General features: G+C 37.5%; 1 long non-coding RNA gene across 1 annotated transcript in view; it reads left to right on the plus strand.

Moving 5' to 3' along the window:
* Positions 1-7,528: 7,528 nt before the first annotated feature.
* The window catches only part of LOC120496249, a 25,335-nt gene continuing 15,563 nt past the window's right edge, over positions 7,529-17,300 (plus strand). Inside the window, exons 1-2 of the long non-coding RNA XR_005626264.1 lie at positions 7,529-7,660; positions 15,863-16,011. This is a non-coding gene — a long non-coding RNA (uncharacterized LOC120496249). The remainder of the gene's footprint in view (positions 7,661-15,862; positions 16,012-17,300) is intronic.

Genomic DNA, 17,300 nt, shown 5'->3' on the forward strand with positions numbered 1-17,300 from the left:
AATAATGGATCAGAAACTAGGTTATGAAAATGCATTTACATTGGTGAAACCTTTTCTTTCTTTACTTTGTCTCATTTTGGTCTTTCTTGTGTGTTTTCCTATTTGGTCTTTTGTGTCCTGAAAGACTAGATGTGATTAGAAGTTAAATTTAAATTGCATGGATAAATGATTAACTTATTAGAAATCACAATTCACAACTTAATTTATCACATGCCTCCCTAATTTTTCACATGGTGATTACAAATGGGGGCTATATGAAAAATTTGAGACATATAAGACAAATTGCAAACCCACGTGATAAATGTACTTATCATGCACCTTTTGGCAGCTTTACCTCCTCTCTGCTCGCTCATCCATCTCTCCTGGGACTCATGGAGAAACCTATGAGCAGAGTCAATAAATCACTGAAATTTTAAAATCAAATTCTCCTAGAAATATTTTGTCCCCTCTTTGCCAGGTGGAGATTTGCCTTGTCCAGTGTCACTCCTGCCAGGTTTCTGTGCAGCAATTCTGTGGTCATTGTATGATCAATGGCTTTTTGGCTGTGGAACGTGGTGATTCCTGACATCCCAAAGGAATACAGACTTGGCTTTCTCACACTTTTCCTGCAAGATACTTATTATACACATGGTATGAGACATCTCTGTGCATGCCTACTCCAGAGCCAGCTAGTTCTGTGTGCAATGAAACCTTTTGGATCATAGTTTTAAGTTTGTTTTACATGCCCGTGACATAATTTGCAGAAGTTTATCACTGAGCAGTGCTCTAACATTCTTTCAGAAACACTTTTTTAAAACCAAATTTCAATTTGTATCAAGAGTGGTTATGCAGAACATATTGAAAATTATTTGACATAATAAATAAAGGGTTTTTTCAATCTCTCTTTGTATGCAAACTGGGGAAAAAAACCCATATACATGTTTCAAAACAACTTCCTTGACTAGGAAAAAAACTATTGAAAGGGAAAAAGGTAAGGGGGAAAACTAAGTAAAAATAATTAAAACACAGTAGGGATTTTCTATTTTTACTTATTGATATTCCAGATATTTTACATATTCTATATGGTCACATCTATTAAAGTATAATATAGTATGTTATTGTTAATATTTATATCATAAATGTTTATGTAATATATGTAATTTCATATATTATGTATGTTTTTAGATATTTCAGTACCATGTAAACGTTTTAAGAGTAACTTTTTTTCACAATGGAAGAGCAACGTTACAGTTCCTGTAAAACTGGTTAGAGTTTTAGTTTGTCAGCTCATTTACATGGTATTTTTCTCTGTGCAGGGAGGAATGATTCCTTCTTGTCTTTATATTCTTTGGATAGTAGTGGAACCAGATGAGAGAAATGCTTGTTTTGGCACTTCCCCAAAGAGAAATATAGATTTTGATGTTGGCAAAGATGACTTCAGCAAATAGTGCACATAAAAAGCCAGCATTTCATGCAAGTTCATAAGGAAAAACTACAGAATAGAATAACTTTTATGAAGAAATTCTATGTCTTACTTTGTGAATAGGTCCCAGTGCTACCATAATAATGCCCAGTTCTACAACTACAAACACTTATTTGTTCAAAGTGAATATTAACATTGTAATTTACTATCTAATTACAATTTTATAGTAATAACTGAAAATGTGTTGTTAAAAAGCATTGCATTCACTGCCTCACACTCTCAGGCTGTTCAGGCTGTTCTTAGCAGCATAGTGTGTGATTTTTGCCATTCTGAAAGGACTCATAGGAAGCATTGATGTGGATTTTTTTTTGAGTTTCATGCTCAAATCCTTTTATAAAAAAGTGTTTTAGAAAGCTGTCCTAAATGCTCCAATATCACTATTACATTGCAGCTGAGGAATAATTTCTGTGAGCTTTAATGGAGCAGGATTGAACCCTGTGAAAAATCAGTTTGCATAGCAAGTCTTCTTCATGTAAAAGGCTTTGCATTTTATTTCTCAAGTAACAACATATCTCGCTAATTTGAACATTCCAAAGGAATGGGTTAATCTTGTAAAGGTTGTTATTTTTGTCAGCTAATCTGAAAGACCTTTCACTTAAAACTACAGAATTAAAAGCCAATTGAAAAAAAATTAATGCAGTATTGATACTTAGAAATAAGGCATTCATAAATTGTAGTTAGCTGGTGGTGATTACTACTAAAAGATTCCCTTTTTTTTGTTAAGAAAATTATTGTAAAAGAACTGCAAAAATGAGATTTATTAGTGATATCAGTAGTGTACTTAAAAAAATGTACTGACTGAATCATAACTTACATCAACAGGAAAATTTTAAGAAAAAGTTAAATTCCATTTATTTGATATAAATTAATTTTTATTCAATTATATTCATAACTGTAATTTGCAATAAAATAATAATTTATAATTTTGGTATGAATATAGTGCAGACTGAAAAATAGCTGAGGAGTTTCAGGGTGTAAAAATCCTGATACGTCTCAGATAAAAGTATGTGGTAGCTGCCAATAGGTGTATCTCTCTTTTAAGACCTGACCTACCTAATTATACCAGGATGCTTGTGGGAAACATGAAGTAGACCTGCAGATTTCTTCACACACCTGGACTGTGTGTGAGTACTCACACATGCCTCTAATAAATCTCTTTAGGGGCTTCATGCAGATTTTTTTTTTTTTTTGATAGGCAAAAGAAAGTACATTGCTACTTAGTACTTCTTGTCTTTAATATAAAGCTAAAAATGCTGTCATAACTCAGCAGTCAGTTACTGTTTCATTTGCAATAGGAAGTATTGTGAGTTCCTCTGATGGTATCAGATTGCTGCCTGGTAGAACATGCTGTGGTAGGTTTTTCCCACCTCTCTGTGGATAAATGCAGCACCAAACCCCAAGCTATTGTGTGCTATTTACAGAAGAAATTAATCATTCCTTCTTATTATCAATAAGGTTCAAATGTAAATTTCCCTCAGACACAAGAATGCTTTTTGTGTGACATTTCCCTTGGAAATCCTCTCTGCTGGTTTTGTTCCTGAGAAAAATGTGAAGTAGCACCATGACCATCGTTTCCAATCTTCCTCTTATCATTTATGCCATCACAGAAAGAGAGGCTCCAAAGTTCAGATGGGGAAAGCAAGCAGTATCTTGGGGAATAGCTGATATTTAATTGATTTTGTTGCTTTGCTAAATTGATTGTTTTCTTGCTAAGGAAATGAACAACCGTGCACCATTCTTTATTGTTATCAGCTGATTGTACTTGTTTTACTGCACAGTTTTGCCAGAGAGGGGTTTTTGCAAATATTGTGCAGTGGAATGAGTCTGAACTAAAATAAGTGAAAACATTTAATGTTCACAATGCAGCATGCACAAAAGCCCATGAGAATTTGCAGATAAATTTGCCTAGATAAGCAGTTTTTAAGCTATCATAAAATATAGGGTTTCAGCCTCATGAAATAATGCATGGAACAGACTGGGTTTGTTGAAGAGCAAATTGGCATCTGTGTAGCTGGACAGATGTGAGGTGGTACCATTACCAGTGGAGGCAGATAAAGGTGGCACTGGGGTAGGCAAGCAGCTTGAAGGACAGTCAGGGGGATTTTCAAGGGACAAGAAAGATTTTTCCTTCTAAGTAGAATACAATTCATTAACCAGAACAAAACCAAGCCAAGTGCCTGTGCTGCATGTGAGGAGTGGGGCTTTGTGTCCCTGGGGAATGCTATTCAAAAATTATTAGACAGTTGTGGGAAGGGCACCCTGAAAAGCTGATGTGGGAGAGTCTGCTGAGAATCCTATCTTTTTGAGGGGTATAAAATCTTCTTGTAGGGAAATGTATTATTTCTCATTCTTCAGAGGGACTTTGTTTCTGTGAATATCCTGGTAAGACAGCTGCAGTCATCAGAGAGACATCTGCTTGTAAGGTCATCTTCTGTTGAAAGTGTTTTGTCACAGAATGGAGAGGGCTTCTTTCACTGCCAAAAAGCCACTTTAAAAGATTGACAAGAGAGATTAGAGAGGATACAGAAATTTTGGAAGACGTACTTTTAACCTTTTTATACAGTGCCATCTTGGCAGTAGCAAATCTATGGCAGGATTAGTTAGGGACCAAGCATTTCTAGAATTGTGTTCCTTTTTTTTCTTTTCTCTTTCCATTTAGGGTATCAATTAACTGCAATTTCACCAGGGCAGTAAAGCAAGAGAGCAAACAGTAAATAAGCAGCAAGCAATATTAAAAACAGTAATGAACCTTATGAATACAAGAGTGTTATGATGTTTGAAATGCATTTATTTTGGAGCTTCGCATGTTCTAGGAAAACATGATGCTTTTGTGAATGTATTGTCTCATTTTACATTGCAGAGACTCTGTTTATTGGCCCTGGAGGCTGACAAGGAACTGACACCTGTGCCAAAATCTTGGCAGCAACAGGCACGTTCATTTGCAGTAGATCCATGTACCCTCAAGGCAGGGGAGAGGAGCAGACTTTACCCGTGCAAGGAAAAACAGGTTAAATAGCAAAATGACTGGGGCAGTGGATTTCCTAACACAGCTGATCCTCATGGAAACTGGTGCTTCTGTGTCTGTGCACCACTGTATTGCCAACTGCTATTTTGGGGATGCTTCTTTTTGGGAACTGAATACTGGGCACAGGAGAGCTCATCAGAGCTGGGAAACCTCAAGATATTCAGTTTCTCTATCACTTAAAGGAATTTTAAAAAATTCATGTTTATAGTGCCTTTTTGCATGGATCTTAGCTACAAACTGTATTTGCATGCTAAGAAGGGAGTAAGTTTAGATTAGATACTGGAAGAAATATTTCCCTGTGAGGGAACTGGCACAGATTGCCCACAGAAGCTGTGGCTACCCTCTCGCTGGAAGTGTCCAAGATCAGGTTGGAGGGGCCTTGAAGCAATCTGGGATGGTGGAAGTTGTCCCTGCCCATAGCAGAGGTTGGACCTGGATAATCTTTAAAGTTCCTTCCAACACAAAGAATTCCATGATTTTGGGATGAAAGCATTAATTGTTTTTTATGGCCCCTAAAGAAAATCTAGCAGAGAAAGGTGAAACAGTACAGATCTGTGCTATGCTAAATAAGGCTTGTAAATATCTTGAATTATCTAAAAAATAGTTCAATGAAAACTTACACCAAAATACACAGCTGTGCAATCCCCAGCGTTTGGCAAAGGAGTGATTAGTGTTTTACCTGTTGATAACTTCAAGGTTGATTACTTTAGAAAAAATGTAATTTTTTCATTTAAAAAAGCATTTTCCAAAAGTGAACATTATGGTCTGTAATGTCACTTCCATGGTTTCTGTGTGGCCATATCTACAATAAGGGTAGACTTTCATTAAAGTAAGGCCTGAAGCATACACAGGTAGATTTTATTTTAAACAGGACTATATATATAGATTATAAGAGGAAAGTTTTGTAAATGTATTTCAGAAGCACTGGGAAGCAATTAGAACCATCCATTTAGTGAATTTTGGTGGTCAGAAAGGCATTACTAGGATCAGGTTTACTCATTCATCATACCCTGTAAGTTATGGATAAACAGGGTGATATGGTGTCTTGCTAATTCTCAGATATCATTATATAATATAATTATGTTCTTGAGATGCTGTTGAAAGCCAGTTGCAATTACCATTGTATATAGGAAACACAGGTTTAAAACAGTGAGGTTAAGTGTGACCCAGCAAACAAAGCAGTCGGGTTGCTGGTGTGTGGGCTGCACTGGGAGCGTGGTTATTCCTGTGTGTGTGCTCTGCAGGAGACAGCAAGGTTGTATGGAAAGCTTGAACCCACCGTGACACTAACAAAGGTATTTAGCCTTTTAAAGATAGAATTTTAGATGCCAAGATCACTGGGTTCATGCTACTTCTCAGATGAGTCTGGGAGTGTGCCAGGAAGCTAAAAGCAGTTGATAAACCCCAGAAGAAAAGCAGTAAATCAAAAGCAAGAAAGCTTTTGAAAAATTTAAAAAGTGGCATATATGTAGGGGTGATCATATAATTCTGCAAAAGAGCTTGATTGTCTCACACAATCAAGCGAGATTGCTGTGTGCCAGCATATTAATGGTCAGACCCTGAGAGCTTTGCACTTTGATTCTAATGAAAGTCTCAGAAGTTTGGATGTTTATATGAACATTATCTCTGTCTAAAACGGTGAGCTTAAAACCTTTACTCTGCTGGGGTTTGATGTGTATCCTTTAATCTAGACTCTGTATTGATGGGATTATTCACATCAATGAGATTTTGCCAGCTTAGTCCCAACATTTATGTGATGGATTATATCCATGCATTTCTTCCATCATTGGTCAGACTGATTTCAGCTGAGGTTTTGCTGCATGAACTGGAACTCCCTTTCCCGTGAGATCATCCAGTAAGGAACATGGGTTAAATGCTGCACTATTCTACCTCACCAAAAAAGCAAAAGGCAGTGCTCAGATCATCTCTTCCACTGCTTTCAACTTCATTCAGGAGTGTGATCGGATACTGAATAGTTCTCTAATTAATTAATTAATTGTTTCAAAGGCAAGATCCCCATGTGCCACTAAGCTACCCGTTCCAGAAGCACAAAAGTTCTGAGTCTTTGGTGCAAAAGAGAATGAAAAGCTTTCTATAGGCTTTATGTACATCTTGATTATGTGTTCTTGAAGTGTTTTCGTGACCACTTACTAATATTCTTCTGTCTCCTTACTTCTGCTTGCAATGCCTGTAATATGATAATGTCCTTATCATACTTCTGGCCTTTCATGTCCCTTTTTCCTCTGCGTTTAGTCTGGTCTCTTACTTGGCATTATGGGTATGTGGATGATTCATTTCAAAAACATTGTCAATTCCGATATCGAAAGTACTATTAGAATGCAATTAGTTTGCACATACCTAAGTACCTGCTGAGTTGTAGCTTTATGCATTCAGAAATATGATGTACTTGCAAAGTCCAAGGATTTCAATCCACATCAGTTGAACTGTTCCTATTTTCAGTAATGAGATTTTGAAAAGGGTCGGCATGAAAAAGGTTTTAGCTACTTATACAATGGCCAATCTCAGAAAGTGCCTGAAAAAATGGCACACACTGGGAAATTAATGTTACTAAAGAGCAATTCAGACCTGAAAACTATGGCAGATACCACAGCAGTCATCACAACTTGTATGCCGTGGGCTTTTCATGACTACGCTTCTAATTCATGAGTTCTTTTGCATCAAAATCAGTTAAATAGGTATATGGTTCATTATTACAAAAAACTGCATTAAAACAAAACCTTGCAGCTGGAAAGTTAGTAATACCTAATTAAGGTAAGACTTGAGTTAGTAGCCTTTCTTCATCTCCTTTGTCTGTACTTACAATGCTGCACCATGTTTTGTGTTGGAGACATTAAGCTATAGAATTTGACTCCCAATTCTCATGCTTTACCCTGTTTCCATCTTAGCTGTTCATTGGATTGCTGTTGCTGCATTTTATTGCATGTAATTCCTCCACCCAATCTCTATAGTAATCCAGTTTTAATGTCCTTTCTTTTTTTTCTTTATCTCCACAGCAGCTTGTCTGATCTCAACATTATTTCTGAAACTTGGAAGCCAAAAGAGGAGGAGGCTGAGAACATACTGAGGTTCACAGTGGCCGGAAAAAGGTCATGCTCAAACTGGAAGTGGGGAAGATCTGCCTAGATTCAAGGAAAAATAAATTTGCTAAGAAGGTAATTAAGTTTTGGACTGCTAGAGTTGTACACTCTTCAATTTATATAGCTTTTCAAGACCCAAATGGACAAAGCTGTGAGAAATCTGATCTGAGTTCTGGACTGACCCTGCTTTGAGCAACAGATTGGACTGTAGGTCCCACAAGGTCCGTTCCAACCTGAGTGATGCCACAGCTCTGTGAGAGCATTGCTGGGGTTCTCTGATATGGCTTTGTAAGTAAGTTGCTATTAAGTGTTAGAGAATTGGTTTTCTTTTTTTTTCCCTCCAGTTTTGGATTTGGCTAATTTGATTTATTGAAGAGAGTTGTCCCTCAGGTTCTTTCTTTCATTATTTTCCTTCTTTTACAATTTCAACTTCCCTTCCCTGCCTCTGTTTCTTATACCTTTGCCCTCAACTTTGGAAGTGCAAAAGCATTTAAAGGAATGAGTTGCCAGATTTTGCTAACCTTGGCAAAGCATCTTTGTTGCATTTTTGAAATGAGCTGTTTTGGCTGCAACTTTGAGAAAGTATTAATAATCTGGAGGCAAGCACTCAGGAGAGAAAATTGTATCCTGATGTATTGTAATTCCTTAAAGGGCAAATGAAAATTGTGTTATAATTAGAAGTCTGAAGAGCTTCATTTCTGATAAAGCTGATTGGGGGCTTCAGCTAGGATCTAAATCAATAAGAGATTCCTGGGAAAATGTTTTTTAATCATAGGTGCTAAAGAGATTCTTTGCTAAACTTGCCCTAGAAAAAAGATTCATACCAGGTGTTTGAATGCTTCTCTTGCTCATGGATATGCAGGTGTCTGTTTGGAGATGCGTGAGGGGAAGCTCACTCCCCTGAAAATATAACACACAATTAAGGAAGCAAACTCAGTGTTTGAACTAAATCTGCAGAAATAGATAGAAATATTTAAAATTGGAGATGAAGTTAACTGTGAGGGCTTCTATCTCACAGTCAAAGATTAAAGATTTTCATTTAATCTATTATTTTGAAATATACTTTTATAAGAATTTTTAAGAACATTAAGATGGCACATTTCTTTATATTACATTTGCAAGACATTAGTTTGTCTTACTGCTACGTAATTTAGTTAGAAATTTTCAAAATGCTAAATGAAGTGCAAAGACATTGAAAATATAAAAAAAATAATTAAGCAATTTTGTTTTTTCCAGAATAATGTTTCTCAGTACATTGGTATGATGTGCAACACAAGATTAATTAATTGAGTCAGGGCCACACATTATTGATTACTGTCCATCCTTACAACTATTTATAGATATACCTTTTTCCATGTCTCAAATGTGTTTACATTTTCTCAGGGTTTTAACATCATTGATATTTTCAGACGTATTACTGTACCACTCACCTTCAGTAAAACTTTGCTTGGTTATAAATAGTTCAAAATCACTAAGTGAAGAAGAAAAGGTCTTTTTCTTCTCTGACTGGGATTTGGTTGTTGAATCTCACCTTGAAATCCTGTTGGTAAAGGAATCTGAACCTGTTGCTAAAGTTTTCATTAGATTTATAAGGAGAGGATTGTTCAGACAGAGACTCTGGAAAAGTGAGATGGGTAGAACAGGAGTCACTGAAAGTGTCCTCAGTGAATAAAATTCTGTGTGCCAACAGCACAGCTGATGCTGGGGTGTCCTACGAGATGGGCTGTCAGAAAAAAAATGGTTGTGGGCAGAATATGGGCAGAATAACAAGAGCTCACTGTATGGGCAGAATAACATAATAATGAAAAAAGTCAAAACCAGCAGGTGCTGGTGGTGGCTCTTCCCCTCACACGGCCTCCATCTTCCTGCCAGTGCTGCCACCCTGGGCCTGTGGGGTTATTGCCACCAAATGGACTCCCCCTGGATATCCAGGCCAAAAGGTGTCTGTGCTGGAGCAAATAGGGAATTCCAGAGGGAATTCATCACTGTCCAGGCTGGAAAGGGGCTCTGTCAGGGAGGGTGGACAGCCAGGTGTCCCTGGCCAGCAGCCTGTCCCCCAGGGGGACACGGCCAGGGGATCCTGGGGTGCACGTGGAATAGCACTGATGGCAGCTCAAAGAGGGGGATCCTGATCCTCTGCTCAGCCCTGTGTCCAGTCCTGGGCTGAGGGAGCTGGGCCTGTTTAGCCTGGAGGAGACTCAGAGCGATCTTATCTTTATCCATAAGAGGATGGACCAGGCTCTGCTCTGTGGGGCCCAGGAATAGGACAAGAGGCAATGGGGCAGAAACTAAAACACAGGCTAAACCTTCCACACAATTATCAGGAAAACCTCCTCTTTCAGGGTGACAGGAACAGACTGCCCAGAGACCTTGGGCGGCCTCCCTTACAGGAGATACTCAAACTCCACCTGGACACAGCCCTGTGCCTTGTGCTCTGGGCTGGCCCTGCTTGAGCAGGAAGGTCACACTAAATAACCTGATGTAGTTCTTTCCAACCTGCTCCATTCTGTGATCAGGTGAGGATACACAGCCAAAAGCCAATTTAATTGTCTGGTCCGGTCTTTGTGGCTTTTCAACATCAAATATGCTGCTTCCTTCTCTTTTCTCCCTAGATCTCAGAGGCATTTCTTCATAGCAGCCCTGTATTTAGGCAGCTACCTCATCATTATTCATCTAAGTCATCAAAATTGTAAAAAGGACTAAAAACCCTGATGTGTTATAAATAAAATATGGGAAGGAGGACAGTAATAGAATAAGAGTTCATATATTTGAGGGAATACTCACCCAAAAGCTCTCCCACAGCAGTTGCAATGTTTTCTTACTGTTTAAATATTTCAATCAAAGAATGAAATGCAATATGATCAATAGTTGGAGCTGAAATCCTGTAGATGTTGTGTGACAGTATATGTACTCAATCTTCATTCAAAATTCACACAGTTTGTATTTCCTCCGATGTAATTGCCTCTGTACTATGGCTTTCAATAGCTGTAAATTAACTCTGTCATAATTGCTCTCTTTTGTTTCTTGAATATTTCTATGCTTGCTGTAAATTATATTTCTGTTACTTCCAGTATTGATATTATGACGTGTCCACAAGACAGCCCAGTATCTGGAGACATATATATATCTTTTTGGAATAGCTTTCTTTCACCCTCCCCATTTGTTCAAGCCGTTGATTTCTCCTGGCTCTGAGCCCAGTTTGGTTTAATTTTTGTTTTATTTTGTACAGGACTCCAGACTCTGCTTTGAGATGGGCACTGTATAAATTAATAAATAAATTCAATACATGCTTCCTTTAATTGGGTTGCTTGGCACATCTGTTTTTCAGAGGTTTCTAAATCTTCATAATATGCATAAGATACCTTTAGTTACATAGGATTAGGAACTGTATCGTATTTTTAACATGTACAGGGTTTCCCATTAAAAAGTCATAGTTTAATAACTGTTTCAGTGCTCTGGCATATTGGACACTGAAGTATGTCTTAGTTGTTGGAACGTAGAATAATGGTTCTGTTTAAGACACTATGGGCATCTTAAGTATGGTAAATACTTGGTTTTGATGCTGAAAACTTGTTTGCTCTCAGAAGGTTTTTAGGGACTATTGTGTATGTAAATATAGATGTTGCATCCAGTTTAAAATACTGACATGCCTTCAGTATTGTTAACAGCTTTCACAGGCAGAACTGTGAAACAAAACCATGTTCAACTTATTGGTTATGGCCAATTGCATTGCTTTGGCATAACCAAAAGCACTTTAATGGAAATCCAGGGGCATTTCCCAGTAAAAAATTTCCAATTTGCATGATTATTTTATGTCAAGATATCAAGGAAACAGTTAAAGAAGTAGTCAGCAAACATTATGGCACCAGATTAAGTCACAAATAGCTCAGAAAAGAGACTGCTGCTGAGGCAGGCAGCAGTTAGAGAGTTTGTTCTGCAGAAGAGCAGGATGATTTGAGACACCCAGAGATGTAAAAGTATCATGTGTAAAGTTGAGGGTCAAAGATAACATTTGAGAGAAATGGAGAAAAAGCTTTCTGTGATGAACTGTATAATCTCAGGGATTGCCTTACTCATACTAAAGTCAGCAACACAAATTGCTCTCCTCACAGGGCACCACATTCTTCCAGTACTCTAAATGAATGGATAGGTTCTATGTATGACTTCTGGGTTGCAATTTTTATTGCAATACTTGAAGTGAAGGTGGGAAGAAAGGAGAGGCTCAGGGAGAAGGATGATGTGCTGATCAGTGCATACAGAATGTGCAGTTAGCTCTCGTTAGTCACTGAGTGGGGATGTCACAGGTGTTTGTAGGTGTTCAGAACACAAAGGTGTGCTACCATCCCATGGTCTTCTGACTCCATCTTTTGTATGGAACCTAATTAGACAGGTGATGAACATCCACTGAAGGCAGTGTGGGAGGCAGAGGAATACTTGTGAATCCAGTGGGGTTTAAGGTCTGACCAGAGCATTGAGTTTATCAGCAAAAGAGGCAGTGCTTCCAGGCATGCCCAAATGTAAACCCTCAGGTACATAAGGAGCTCTCCATGGAAGAACCATTGATGGCTGTGATGTTGTTAGTCATGGTCAATAAACTGTGGGATTAGGTGTTAATTCAGCTGAGATTCTGGAGGATTTGAATTCTGCACTAGTTCTTGTCTCCTATCTAAGAATTCTAATGGTTTATGTGTTTAATCTTAAGCCTTCAAACAACTTCTTGCTACTCTGGAGAACTCTTTCCAGATGTGCAGTTAATTCCTGGGTAAGAAAACACAGATATTTCAGTAAAATCTCTGCATCTGGATCCTCACTAATGCATTCATCAAATCAGTTCTCTAATATCTGTGGTTTCTGAGACCAAAGTCTTCTAGAGCTCTTGACCACTGCTGGAAAAAAAAGGTTTATTTGCCTATTTATCGCCCATTTATGACCCACCCAGATGGCAACAGGTATGTGCACAATATACCTTTCATGCTCCCAATTATGCTTACTATCCAAAAGGCTGGAAGTCCTGGATATTTCTCATTGATTGTATTATACTTGGATAATGTAATTGCCTCTAATATGGCAAGCCTAAGACAAGGGAAAATAGTACCTGGGCTCTTCCAAGGTCTGCTAGAGAGAGGACAATGAACTACGAACTGCACACTTCATGTAGTCCTAGTATGAGGTCCTTAGTTGCACAAATCCCTCCAGCACAACTGTCTCATGGTTAGATGGAATGCTGTAGAGGAAGCAGGGCCACATTTTTGCTGACACTGCTTCATGATATAAATAAAATGTTTTAAACGGGTTTTTTTGGTGCTTTATCATTATGGTGTCCTTATATTGAATGGCTAGCATTTTGATACAAGATCTTACAGAAAAAATGAAAATGAAAAATGTGTGGAAAATTAGTTCCTAGTTACAAAATATAAGTTGTTCAAAAATGGAGAGAAAGGGGGGGGGGAAGAACCATGTGTCTGGATACACCAAGGCGTATTAAAATAGAGTGGTGCTGTGCACCTTAAATACAGCCACATAAACCAACCCTAAAATGCCTTTATTTGTGGAGGGAACACATGGAAGTATTTCTTTAGAAAGCTATTTGGAATTTAAACATTTGGTATCACCTCTACTGGAAGTAACCCAGTCCATGGCCACAGGGATGGTCAGGAATCAGGAACATGGTGATGAAATGGAAGAAAAGGGGCAAGAATGGGAGCAGAATTAAAATGCTGCAGGCAGGCAACTCGTTGAGAGGCAATGTTTCCCATTTCTTTCCTTAGCACATCCCCACTTAGTTTCCAAGAAAGCAGGAAGGACACATAGGCAAATTGCCAACCAGATGGTGCAATCGAATAGGAAGAATGCTTTCAGAAGGGCAGTATAACACAGAATTTAAAAATGCTACAGTTTCCTTTCCTGATACAATATAGGACAAAATTCACATGGAAAGAGTTAATGTTAACTATATACTGTGCCTTCTAGTCATCTTTGTGACTTAGCTTCAGAAAAATGCCCACCTTTGAGTTCTCCTGTGGTATCCCCTCTGCCAAAGTAATTTAATGTGCTCCAATCATGTGTTTCTTTGCAGATTTTACAAAACTGCCTTATTATTCCCTAAATATGTTTCTGGGAATGTACAAAATTTACTGTGATAGAAGGGTGAAATCCATTTTGAGGACTTTTGTAGTTGTTATTCTTATATAACATGAAGAAAAGAAAATAGTATTTGCTATGTAGGCTTCTGTATACTCACTAGATAAAGATAATATCAGTGTGGAATTAGTGGCAGACCAAGGAATTATAGTATTTTTCATGTTATGTAATTTCCAATTTATTACTGAAACCATGTGGTGAGTATTGTTTGCATCTCATCCTTGGAAGAATTTTATATTCTTCTTTACTTACAATGTATTTGTATTTCACTTGGAATATATTTTATTTCTATCATAATTTGACTCTTAAAATCAGCCTATTGCGTAGATTATACAGAAATAAAGATTCCCACCCTGCTCTTCTGACTTGCTTTTAAATTTCAAAAGATACACATAGAAATTCATAGATTTGTAGCAAGAATATTTTAGAATTATTTTAATGTAATTTTTCTTATTAGTAGCACAGTTTTGATTATGTGATTGGATGTAACAATTTTATGTCAATACATAATCAGAACTTGACAAATCTAGTCATAATTGAAGAGAGGATGCACATCCTGGCAAAAATGTAAGAACCAGCCATCTGTCCTGATGTCAGCCTTTTTGTTATGTATTTTATGTCTATATCTTGATGTTCTATAAATATATATATGGCATATCTATCCTCTACCTTAATTCCTGTGAATGGCTTCCAAATGAGATTCAGCATATGAGCATTACCTTCAAGAATCTAAACAAGAGCTGCCACCTCTTTTCTCTGCCCAGTCCTAGCTTGTCTTTATGTACTCTTGTTGACAAGCATTTGTGGACTACAAATAAATCTGGAAATAAAATGAAATTCATAATCCATTGAATAAAATTTTTATTAACTGTTTTTTAAAAAAATTAATTTTTGGAGCACTTTTTTGTGTTTTCATTATCTGGATTATGGAGAATTGTGTTGCCATGTTTTTTCTTAGATGTACTGATTTCTGAATCTATTTATTTAGATTAGATTTGTTTTCTTCAGTGCTTGAAAATCCAGTCTGGATTATGAGAAACCAAATATAATGTTCATTCTTTCCTTCTTGGAAATTCCTTTTGGTTATAAAGAGTTTACAGCTGATTTTTGACATGGATGGGCATATCTCTGTTGTATTCAGACTGCCTTCCCTGTAGCACAGGTATAACCTTATTTTTTTTCCCAGGTAGGATGAATAATATTTGAAATCTTACCTGTAATGGTAAAATCTTACCTGAGCTGGACAATCAGAGACAATGCTGCAGTTCAGCTGGTAGAACTGCATTGCTGATTGAGTCAGTGTTAAGGTATTTTTCTAAAATTAATGTTTCTTCTGATGATTTTGTCTGTTGGAGAGAGAAGCTAATTTCCATTTCAGTTTTCTGGGTTCTAAATGCCTCTGTCACTGTTTCCCCTCACTTTCAGAGTTCCTCTAATCTTTTGAGTTAAGTTAAATCAGCCATTGCTTGAGATTTTGTGTATTTGTCTGGACAGAGCACAAACTTATTTTTGCTTACATCAAGGTCCCCAAAGGTTTTGTCTTTGTACATAGCAAGTAGTTTTAGCCCCAGTTTCTAGGTAACAGCAAACCACTCTTGCCAAGATTTTCTGTGAAGTTCTGCTTTTATTTCCTACAGAAAATACCGAAAGAACTTCCAGTTTCTAGGTAACAGCAAACTTCACTCTTGCCAAGCTTTTCTGTGAAGTTCTGCTTTTATTTCCTACAGAAAATACCGAAAGAACTACTTGACAACTCATCTTTGGATAAATAGAAGAGTTTGATGTCATGTTCTGTGTGAAAATAATGTGTTGAAAACTTAACTGGACAGCTGAAAATCACAAATAGCAGGCAATGTCTTTTAAAAGAACCAGAGGTATCATGTGTTGACATGATCAGTGTTGGTAGTTGCTGTGGGGAGAACTGGGCACAATGTTAAATAACTGAAGTCGAGTAATTCCCAGCTCCATTGACTTCAGGTGAATTGGTCAGAAGAAAAAAACACACAGAAGCTGAGTTAGGAGTTATTACCAAAAAAAAAATAAAAATAGAAGACAAATTGGAAAACATGACTCTGTAGAGTTCTGGTTTATTCTGCTTCCTCAGTGCTATGAGTAATTCTCATGCTCCCATTTCAGAGTGAATATGTGAAGAGTGATAAAGGTGATCAGGTTTCTGGAGCAGCTTCCATGTGATGAAGGAAATTTGACACCCTTCAGCCTGGAGTAAAATCAACTGACGGAGAATTTGATAGAAATCTACAGGAATGGGAATGGCATTAAAAAAAGTAAGTGGAAGATGACTGTATCTTCTTTACATGTAGGAACTGAGCATCAAGTGAAACTAATAGGGCAGTTCAAAACATAGGAGCTTTTTTTTCATACTCACATCTTAAGTAATGGAACTCCATTTCAGAGGTCATTAAGGGTGCTGAAAGTTGACATAGATTCAAAACTGAAACAAACAAGTTCAATCCATTCAAAGCTATTAAGTAGAAACATGCTAACTCTTCAGAAAATCCCTGAGCCATACATGAGTGGAAGCTGGGGAAGGATAAATAAGTTTAGTAGCATTTATGTACTTTTTTTCCTTTTTTTTCCCTCTTTTTTTCCTCTGAGTTCACTCTTGCGACTTTGATACGTAAAATTAGGCATGTGCTGGTTCAATACCTCTCAGAGCATACCTGTTTAACTTGTTATTTCAGGTTCAGGGTCACAGGAAATAAATGATTTTAGGAAAGGCAACAAAAGAAACCACAGCTTTGCCTTTCCTTTTTCTGGTGGGCAGTGCTTTGCCTCCAGAGTCAATCCTGAGTGCACAAGCATGGTGTTAATGGATGGCTTTACTGGAGCTGTCAGCATTCAGAGGGATAAGACATGACACTGTGATTTTGACCATTTGTGGTCATTAAAGATATCGTGTACTTATCACAGGACAGTGGAAATTAGCCCTGGTGTCCTGGTCTAATTCCAGCCTATATGCCTCCTGCAGTTTGACTTGGATAGGTTCCTTTTTCACCCTTCACTGTGTGCTGCTGGTTTAGTGGAGAACTATAAAGATTCCATGTGACTAAAAATTCAGTGTAGATTATTTCTTGTCTAACACAACAAACACAGTAAACTGCAACAATTCTTTAACATAACAGAAATGCAACGGATAAGTGAACAGTTGTATGTTCTGTAAAACACTGGATATAATATCCACTAAAAAAGACTCAACAACCTCAGTGAATTGTGTTGAAACCAGCAGAGCTGCATGTCTGTACATCTGTGAAGAGTCTGGTGTATTATGAATGACTAGATGTGCCTGATGAGGTAGTGTTCTGAATTTTGCACTGGAACTTTATTGACACTCTCTCCTTGGAATATGCTATGAAATTTCTTTAACATAGAAGAAAACATGACATGAGTTGGAATTGTACTCTTATATAGGTTTTTTCCTCCTTTTTGCATCAAAAGGCTTTGTATGCATCATCAATGTAAGGCAAAGGAGAGAATCATCTGTCTTTGGGGGAATGATTGTCCACATTCTCAGTGAAAGGTCAATGAGTAGTGGGTATTAATTAATCCAGCTGGG

The sequence above is a fragment of the Passer montanus genome, unplaced genomic scaffold (genome assembly GCF_014805655.1).
Source record: "Passer montanus isolate IOZ18808 unplaced genomic scaffold, ASM1480565v1 scaffold113, whole genome shotgun sequence".
Lineage (NCBI taxonomy): Eukaryota > Metazoa > Chordata > Aves > Passeriformes > Passeridae > Passer > Passer montanus.